The 9,883-nt window shown below is 44.4% G+C and overlaps 1 pseudogene; it reads right to left on the bottom strand.

Annotated features, from left to right (window-relative positions):
- Window positions 1–2,545: 2,545 nt before the first annotated feature.
- Window positions 2,546–9,883, bottom strand: part of LOC132772358 (zinc finger protein 721-like) — a 41,078-nt pseudogene continuing 33,740 nt past the window's right edge.

Genomic DNA, 9,883 nt, shown 5'->3' with positions numbered 1-9,883 from the left:
CCACACACTGCAGGAAGGTTTTATGGTGTCGTAAATTAGTTAAATTAGCCTCCCCGCATAAAGTGGCACCTAAATTTCCCACTTAACATATGCAACTGTCTTTCAGACTGCATGGGTCAACAGCAAGCTAGACTATTAATGGCCAGGAGCTCACTCCGACCCAGGCTGACTTTGAACTCGACCTCTCGGTCAGTAGTGATTTCATGCAGCTGGCTACTAACTAGCTGTGCCAAAGCCCGGTATATCAGAAGTTCTACACTTTGACACAAAGAATGACATTGGACATATGGACATATAGCTGCTATAGAACTACATTGGATTCACAACCACCTAGTTACATTGGTTAACACACAAACAAAGGGGGGATTACATTTTTACTCAGTATTCCCACACTTGTGAATGCATTCACCTCATGTATACATCACCATTTCTCTATTCTTCCTCTGTAAAGGACATCTTTTAGGCCAGATTGCTTCCTTGCAAATCTGTCAACACACGGTTCCAAAACTTCTAAAATGCCAAAACTTCAAACTGCCAAAAGGAACATGACTCCAAAACGCATTCCTTCCTCTTCCTCTCCCCCTCCTTTACTGGGGTGAAAAGGCCCAATTAAATCTGCATGCACCAGCTGAAAAGGCTTTTCTGAATTTCTTAAGCTCTTTTTGCTTATTGACACAGATTGGGCCTTTGTTCTTTTGCATACAGTGCCATCCAAAAAAATTGCTTAGTCATTTAATTTTAGACCCTCGCTGCACTCCTGCATTTTGTAGACCTTTAAAACTTGGATGACCCAAAACTCTGTGCAGTTCATGGTTGCACCTATGATGCAATGGAGTACTCTTAATTATTATGTTAACACTGTTTGTATCTCTTGGCTCCAACATATAAATACCATCCTGTATTTTTCCTGTTCCATACAGTTTGGTTCCTTTCAGGATTTTAACCTTGCCTCTTGAAAAAATAATATCAAACCACTCACTATTAAGTTTACCACTGATAGGAGATTATAATCAACATGTGGAACAAAAAATACATTCTCTAAGGCAAGGGATGCCTATTTCCTTGCCTGGTGAAGATGAAAAAAGGCCTGCTTCCCTTATGGCCGTGATCTGGGCCTCCATCGTCAGCGATGAATCCAACACAACCTCAAGGCTTTTAACAGTGGCAGATGGAACCAGAGCTTCCCTATCGAAATCAGGCAGAGACGGGATTAATTCTGGCGGCTGGCCGGGCCAGAGGATCTCCGTTTTTGCAGGATTCCCTTTGAGTCCGCTTGCTCGTAGACAACTCATCACTGCTTCCAAACACAGCTTAAAGTTCTCATGAAACACGGTTGTCCCAGGTTCGAGACGCAAGAGTAGTTGGGTATCATCTGCATACTGGTAGCACTCTAGGCCAAAGCTCCGCACCAGTCCAGCAAGTGGTCGGACGTAGATGTTAAATAACGGGCGAGAGGAGAGCACCCTGGGGAACTCACTCCACAGCAAAGGCAGGAGCTCTCAGAGCTTTGGCCTCACCACTCCACCCTTTGTTTCCGGTCCTGGAGGAATGAATTGAACCATTTGAGGGCTGAACCTCGTACACCAGACAGAGTCAATCGATGAATCAGTAAGTCATGGTCCACGGTGTCGAATGCAGCTGTGAAGTCCAAGAGGACCAATAGTGCTGATCTGCCTCGGTCTAACTGACGACGAATTTCATCAGTAATAGCTACCAAGACAGTCTCTGTCCCATGACCTGAACGAAAGCTTGATTGAAAGGGGTCCAAACCCGCAGTCTCCTCTCAGAATTGCTGTAGCTGCCCCGCCACTCTCCGTTCAATCACCTTGCCCAAGAATGGAAGGTTTGAAACTGGGCGATAGCTACTAGGTATGGCAGCATCAAGGCTTGTTTTTTTCAGGAGAGGGTGGACCACTGCTTCTTTAAGACCATCTGGAAAAATTCCTTGCTCCAAGGAGCTGTTGATGATGCTCCTTAAGGGATCTCGTAGTCCCTCCCAGCACTTCTTAACCAGCCGGGAGGGGCAAGGATCGAGGGAGCAGGTGGTTGGTCTTGCTGCAGCTAGTCTTTTCCAAGTCTTCCATTTCTAATAACACAAAATGTTCTAGAAGTTGGCCCCTAGATGGCCAGGAGCCTTCTAGTTCCCTCGATGTGTCCTCTGTAGGAGATAGTCCTTCGCGGAGCAGATTGATCTTATTTATGAAGTGGCTCTGAGAAGTCTCTGCTGTAATATCTTGGCCGGATGGGCCAAAACCTCATAGTCATACCCTATCGGGTGTGGTCCAAGATTGCTGGTTGACCTACATTACCAGCTGCACATAATAAACATCATAAGGTTTTTCTTCAACACACACACACACAGACTTGGTCCTGCTACAACTTAGTGTAACAGATGTTTTATTTAGATTTATATTATTATATAATTTTAAGTTTAATTTACTGATGTTAGGCTTTAATTGGAGGTTAGGTTTTAATGTTACTTTCATATTTTCAGAGTGCAACAGAAGCTTTGAAGCTTAGAAGAATGAACACTTTGAGACTTGAGTAAAAGAAACATATAGCTTTACTGAGTAGAGCAAATATACAGCACACACTCGCGTTGACACCCAACCAACCAGACAGGAACATGACAAAAGAACACCGAAGTAAGAAGGACGAATGAAATCTTATCTCTGAATCCTCCCTACGCGTACCAGGCACACTCAGGAACACAACTACACAGTTCATTAGAGGCTTGACTGATTAACCATTTCAGAGTCCATACACTCTCTGTTGATGCAATCAGGTGACATTCACAGGCATTGCACAAAATTATTTAAACATTCACATTACATTAATCTTACATTAACATATATGTGGGGTTTTTCTGGGATTTTATGTTAGCATTGTGTTTTTTATTTAGGCATCAAATGTTTGCCATTGTTATTTATTTATTTACAGTATTTATAGTCTGCCCTTCTCACTCAGGATGGAGCACAATGCACACATACACGGCAAACATTCAATGCCGTTTTTTACATACAATACAGAGGTCATTCAGGAGTTTCTTCCACTTCGGGTCCTGGAGGTTGCTCGTTGTGGCCACGGGGGAGCTGTCGTTTCATCCACTATGACACTAGGCCTTTTGATCGTAGCATTTTCTCCTTACTCTCCGGCATTTTTATGGTGTCATAAATTAACCTCCTCACTTTAAGCAGTCCTTAATTTCTCTACTCACAGCACAGCTGCTTAGGTGAAGAGTAAGCTGGGCTATTTAACAGTCAGGAGCCCAACCCTGACTCAGGCTTCAAACTTCAAACTGTTGGGGTTCAGCCTGAGTTTGAACCTGATTCTCTGTTTGTACCTCCTGATGCTAATGAAAATATATTTACTGATGCTAATGAAAATGTACTTCTTGAGGTCAATGATCCTGAAATTAGTGACAATGTTCCTGAAATTAGTGAGGAAGCAACTTCTGTAGATTTGGAAAATGAAAGTACCAGTGTTCCTGAGAATGTTTCAGAGGGAAGCCATGACCTTTCACTCCCTTCTGCACCTGGGAACCTTAATGAGAATAGAAGGGGCCAGATCTGGCAAGACAGGAGTAAATCACTCAGCTTGCGAAGGTCTTCCCGGTTAAAAGAAAAACAAACAAGGACTTCAAAGCAGGGAGGCGTATCACGAAACCAATTCCTCGGCTTTAAGTGCCTTCCGCCGGGCTGACTTTCCCAGTTCAGGCATCGTTTTAGATTGATGAAGACCTTGGCAGTTCTCCCGGTTCCTCCGTCCATTGTCTTGAGAGATTTCTAGGACACCAAGTACGGTTAGTGGATTGCTAACAGGTTCCAGTATGTTACAGTGTGGCTTTGGGTTTTTGATCTTGTTCATGGACATTCATGTTTGCTGATTTTGCTGTGGCTTTTGACTTTGCATTTTTCCTTTATTTTGTAACCATTTTTCATCAATAAAAAAGGATTGTTTTTTCCCAGTCAAGTGTGGTGGATGGTTACCTTAGGGCCTCATTTCTTGCTCTGGGTTGCAACATCACCTTTCATTTGGCAGTGATTTATTGCAGGTGATTAACCAGCTGTGTTAAACCGCTGAGCTGCTGAACTTGCTAATCGAAAGGTTGCAGGTTTATAATAATAATAAAACTTTATTTATACCCTGCTACCACCTCCCCAAGAGACTCGGTGCAGCTTACATGAGGCCGAACCAACAACACATCAATAATAAAAGCAATAATAAAAGCATTAACAAACAATACAAAAATTAAAATAAATCTCATAGACAAAAATAAAGAATTGCATTAACAGTAGGACAACAAACATTTAAAACTTAAGGCTGGGCCAAATGTAATAATTAAAATTTAAGAAATAAATCTGGGCACGAGCAAGGTGGAATCTAACTGGGATTGAGTTTCAGAGAGAGATGAGGGTGCACATGCAATCCTAAATCAATGATAAAGTGCGTTTAAAGGACATATTGCCAAGAGTTTCCTTATTCTGGGATGGCACACTGGAACAACCATGTTTTCAGGCTCCTCCTAAAGACTGCCAAAGTTGGGGCATGTCTGATGTCCTTGGGAAGTGAGTTCCAGAGTCGAGGGGCCACCACCGAGAAGGTTTGAATCCAGGGAGCAGGGAGAGCTCCCGCTGGTAGCCCTACCTTCTGCCAACCTACCAGTTCGAAAACATGCAAATGTGAGTAGACCAATAGGTACCGTTCTGGCGGGAAAGTAACAGCAATCCATGCAGTCACTCCGGCCACATGACCTTGGAGGTGTCAACAGACCACGCCAGCTATTCAGCTTAGGAATGGAGATGAGCACAGAGTCCCAGAGTCGGACACGACTGGACTTAATATCAGGGGGAAACCTTGACCTTTACCTTTATCTTAACCTCCAGGATGCCAGTTAAACTGAATTATCGTCACAAAACAATGTATGCCGAAAAAGTGTATCAGCAACATGAAAAGTTTGGAAAACTCTCTTATAGAGAGTGTCTCTGGGGCCAGATACCACTGTTCTCTCCAATGTGAATGCTATGTCTATGTAGAGTTCAACTCTCCAAGAAGCTCTTTTCACATGCCGTAGGGTTTCTCCCCAGGGTGAGTTCACTGATGTGAACCTAGACCTGATCTGCACCTGAAGCTCTGTCCACACTCTAGGCATGCATAGGGTTTCTCCCCAACGTGGATCCTTTGAAGTGTATGTATACTTCCATTCTGAGTGAAGCTCTGTCCACTCTCTAGGCATTTATCAGGTTTCTCCCCAGTGTGAGTCCTTTGATGTCTATATGTAGATTTCCAGTCTCACTGAAGCTCTGTCGACACTCCAGGCATGCACAGGGTTTCTCCCCAGTGTGAGTCCTCAGATGTGTGTGTAAATCTCCACTCAGGGCAACGCTCTGTCGACACTCCAGGCATGCACAGGGTTTCTCCCCAGACTGAGTCCTCGAATGTGTGTGTAGATCTCCACTCAGGGCAAAGCTCTGTCCACACTCCAGGCATGTATAGGGTTTCTCCCCAGTGTGTCTTTTGATGTGAACGCAGGTTTTTACTCCAAGCAAAACTCTTTCCACACTCCAGGCATGTATAGGGTTTCTCCCCAGTGTGAGTCCTTTGATGTGAACGTAGAAGTGAACTCCAAGCAAAACTCTTTCCACACTCCAGGCATTTATAGGGTTTCTCCCCAGTGTGAATCCTTTCATGTCTACGTAGACCTCCATTGTCAGTGAAGCTCTGTCCACACTCCAAGCATTTATAGGGTTTCTCCCCAGTGTGAGTCTTTTGATGTGAACGTAGGTTTTTACTCCAAGCAAAACTCTTTCCACACTCCGGGCATGTATAGGGTTTCTCCCCAGTGTGAATCCTTTGATGTGAACGTAGAAGTCCACTCTGAGTGAAGCTCTGTCCACACTCCAGGCATTTAAAGGGTTTCTCCCCAATGTGAGTCCATTGATGTTTACGTAGATGTGAACTCCAAGTGAAACTCTTTCCACACTCCAGGCATTTAAAAGGTTTCTCCCCAGTGTGAATCCTTTGATGTGAACGTAGACTTCCATTCTGAGTGAAGCTCTGTCCACACTCCAGGCATTTAAAGGGTTTCTCCCCAGTGTGAATCCTTTGATGTGAACGTAAACTTCCATTCTCAGTGAAGCTCTGTCCACACTCCAGGCACTTAAAGGGTTTCTCCCCAGTGTGAGTCCTTTGATGTCTACGTAGATGTTCACTGCTACTGAAGGACTGTCTACACTCTAGGCATGTATAGGGTTTTTCCCCAGTGTGAATCCTTTGATGTCTACGTAGAATTCCACTCTCAGTGAAACTCTTTCCACACTCCAGGCATTCATAGGGCTTCTCCCCAGTGTGCGTCCTTTGATGTGAACGTAGAATTCCACTCTCAGTGAAGCTCTTTCCACACTCTAGGCATGTATAGGATTTCTCCCCAGTGTGAATCCTTTGATGTTTACGTAGATTTCCATTCTCAGTGAAGCTCTGTCCACACTCCAGGCATTTAAAGGGTTTCTCCCCAGTGTGAGTCCTTTGATGTCTATGTAGAATTCCACTCTGAGTGAAGCTCTTTCCACACTCCAGGCACTTAAAGGGTTTCTCCCCAGTGTGAGTCCTCTGATGTGATTGTAGATTTCCACTGTGAATGAAGCTCTGTCCACACTCCAGGCATTTATAGGGTTTCTCCCCAGTGTGAGTCCTTTGATGTGAACGTAGAAGTTTACTCTGAGAGAAACTCTTTCCACACTCCAGGCATGTATAAGGTTTCTCCTCAGTGTGAATCTTCTGGTGTGAACGTAGAGTTCCATTCTCAGTGAAGCTGTTTCCGCACTCCAGGCATTTATAGGGTTTCTCCCCAGTGTGAGTCCTTTGATGTGAACGTAGATGATCACTCCGAGAGAAACTCTTTCCACACTCCAGGCATTTATAGGGTTTCTCCCCAGTGTGAGTCCGTTGATGTGAACGTAGATTTTCATTCCGAGAGAAACTCTTTCCACACTCCAGGCATTTATAGGGTTTCTCCCCAGTGTGAGTCCTTTGATGTGAACGTAGATTTTCACTCCGAGAGAAACTCTTTCCACACTCCAGGCATTTATAGGGTTTCTCCCCAGTGTGAGTCCTTTGATGCGATAGTAGACTTGAACTGTGGGTGAAGTTTATCCCACATTCCAACCATGTGTATGGTTCCTCCCCAGTGTGAGTCTTTTGATTCAAATGTAGACCTGGACTTTGAGCAAAGCTCTTTCCACACTCCAGGCATTTGTAGGGATTCTCTCCAGTATAAGTTATTTCATGCTGCTGCAGATCATCCCTCCAAGTAAAACTCGTCCCACACTCCAGGCACTTAAATGCTCTCTCCTCCATGTCAAGAATGATATGGATGTGTAATTGTTATTCGGATAACTGACTCTTCGTATTTTCCTTTCTTATCTGTGAAGTCAAGAATTCTGCAAGATCATCACCTTGAGAGGATTTCTTCTTATATTATTGGTTTCTTTAGTGCATCTAAGAGGTAGCTGCATGGAATCCTCATTTACCTGGTTAAGAAAGAAGTGAAAGGTTATTATTATTATATTGATTGTGAAAGCCATCCACTACATGACTGCCAGCCTCCTCCCAGTAGACTCAAATCAAGGAAAAGCCTTATTTATTTATTTATTTATTCGATTTGTATACCGCTACTCCCAATTTGGCTCGGAGCGGTTTACATAAGTAGATTAAAACAATACAATTTGCTTTAAAATAACAGTAAGAAGCGAGAAACAGAGTTATTCACCCGTCAAAAGCTTGTCGGAAAAGAAAGGTTTTACTGGCTTTCCGAAAAGTAAGTAGATCTCGGATAGTTCGGGTTTCAACAGGCAAGGCATGTTGAGAACTACCACTCCTCTTGGCGTCTCCCCAGCAACAGCAAGAGCTTCCCTCTGGGCAGCTTGATCAGGATACCCCAACTGGATGGCCCCCCACAAGGGAGGGTCTTTCTTGAGGGGCAAGCCAAGAACGGGCAACTTGGAAGTCCCTGAACAGACTCAGAAGTGGAGTGTGGAGATCAAAAGACATCCTGCAAAATGGCACGACCTAAAAGAATCCCACACCTTATGTGACTGTGGAGCAGAACAGACAACTCTGCATCTGTATGCTTCTTGGCGGTGGCTGGGAGAGCTTTTGCGCAATTAAAACTTGTGCACCAGTTGCGCCCGTACCTTGGGAAGCCTGATCTGACCACAGTGGTCCACGCTCTTGTTACATCCTGAATAGATTACTGCAACGCACTCTACGTGGGGTTGCCCTTGAAGACTGTTCGGAAACTTCAACTGGTCCAGCGAGCGGCAGCCAGATTGCTCACCGGAGCGTCATACAGGGAGCATACCACCCCCCCTGCTAAGTCAGCTCCACTGGCTGTCGGTTCAGTTCCGAGCACAATTCAAGGTGCTGGTTTTGACCTACAAAACCCTATACGGTTCCGGTCCGAACGCATCTCCCTCTACGTCCCACCTCGGAATTTGAGATCATCTGGGGAGGCCCTGCTCTCGACCCCACCACTATCACAAGTGAGGTTGGTGGGGACGAGGAGCAGGGCCTTCTCAGTGGTGGCCCCTCACCTATGGAACTCACTCCCGGGAGAAATTAGGGCATCAACATCCCTCCTCTTCTTCAGGAGGAAATTAAAAACGTGGTTGTGGGACCAGGCCTTCGGGCAATCTGACAAACTAGATAAAGACAATTAGACGACTAGGACTGACAGGACTGACAAAGTGGAATTGGAATTTGGACTATGAGATGGTGAACGCTGAGCGTTAATTAGGTGAAATCGGTTTTATTGGTTTTATTGTTGCAGTGCAGAAACTGATTGTTAATTGTTTAATTGCTGCTGTATTGTTTTTATTCTACCGTTATGTTGATGCCGGCATCGAATTGTGCCATTTTGTAAGCTGCCCTGAGTCTCCCTCTGGGGTGAGAAGGGCGGGGTAGAAGTAACCGAAATAATAATAATAATAATAATAATAATAATTCTCCACTCCGCCCTGCCTCATGTACAGAGGAGGAATTGTTGGGAGGCTACAGACAATGCTATTGCTGTTGTCCATTCTTGGTCAAAAGATATTTAGCCACCTGCGCTCCTCTATTTTTATCGGTTTTATACTAATTTATGCAATGCTTTTGATACAAAATAAATAAAATTATATTGACTTATAGCCTGCTTTATCTCCCCTCGTGGATACTCAAAGCAGCTGAACATAAAACATCAGCATACAATTTAAAACATAAAAATATGCAGACATTAAAACAGAATTAAATATAAACGGTATTTAAACATTCCTAGATAAAAACCATTAAAACATATTCAAGGTTAAAAACCACAACACCCCCTGAAGTGATCTTTACAATCTTTTTCTTTAAAAGCCTGCCTGAATAAAAAAGTTTTAGCCTTCTGCAGTAAGGAAGACAGCAAGGAGGGGGCCATTTTGGCTTCCTTGAGGAAGGAGTTCCAGAGTTTAGGGGCAGACACCGAGAAGGCCCTCTCTCTCACTCCCACCAACCAAGCTTGAGATGGAAGTGGGACCAAGGAAAGGGCCTCTCTTGAAGATCTCAGTGACCAGGCAGGTCCTTTCAAGGCAGAGACATCTCCATCTCATCCCCTGATTGGGTATCAGCTAGCACGTCAACGACTTAAATCTTGAAATAGTGTTCTAAGATCTACAGAGACACTCGCTGGAACACCTCAGCAAGCGAGAGTCCAAAAGTGGCAGGCTCAAACCCAGAACCTCAATCAATGGCTGATACGAAATGAGAGAGTCCCCCCTGGGCACACAGAGGACTGGGCGACTTGGAAGGCGCTGAACAGACTGCGCTCTGGCCCCACAAGATGCAGAGCCAACCTCAAGAAATGGGG

Source organism: Anolis sagrei, chromosome 3 (genome assembly GCF_037176765.1).
Source record: "Anolis sagrei isolate rAnoSag1 chromosome 3, rAnoSag1.mat, whole genome shotgun sequence".
Taxonomy (NCBI): Eukaryota; Metazoa; Chordata; class Lepidosauria; order Squamata; family Dactyloidae; genus Anolis; species Anolis sagrei.
Note: the sequence above shows the minus strand (reverse complement) of the source record. Positions and strands in the feature narration are given on the sequence as shown.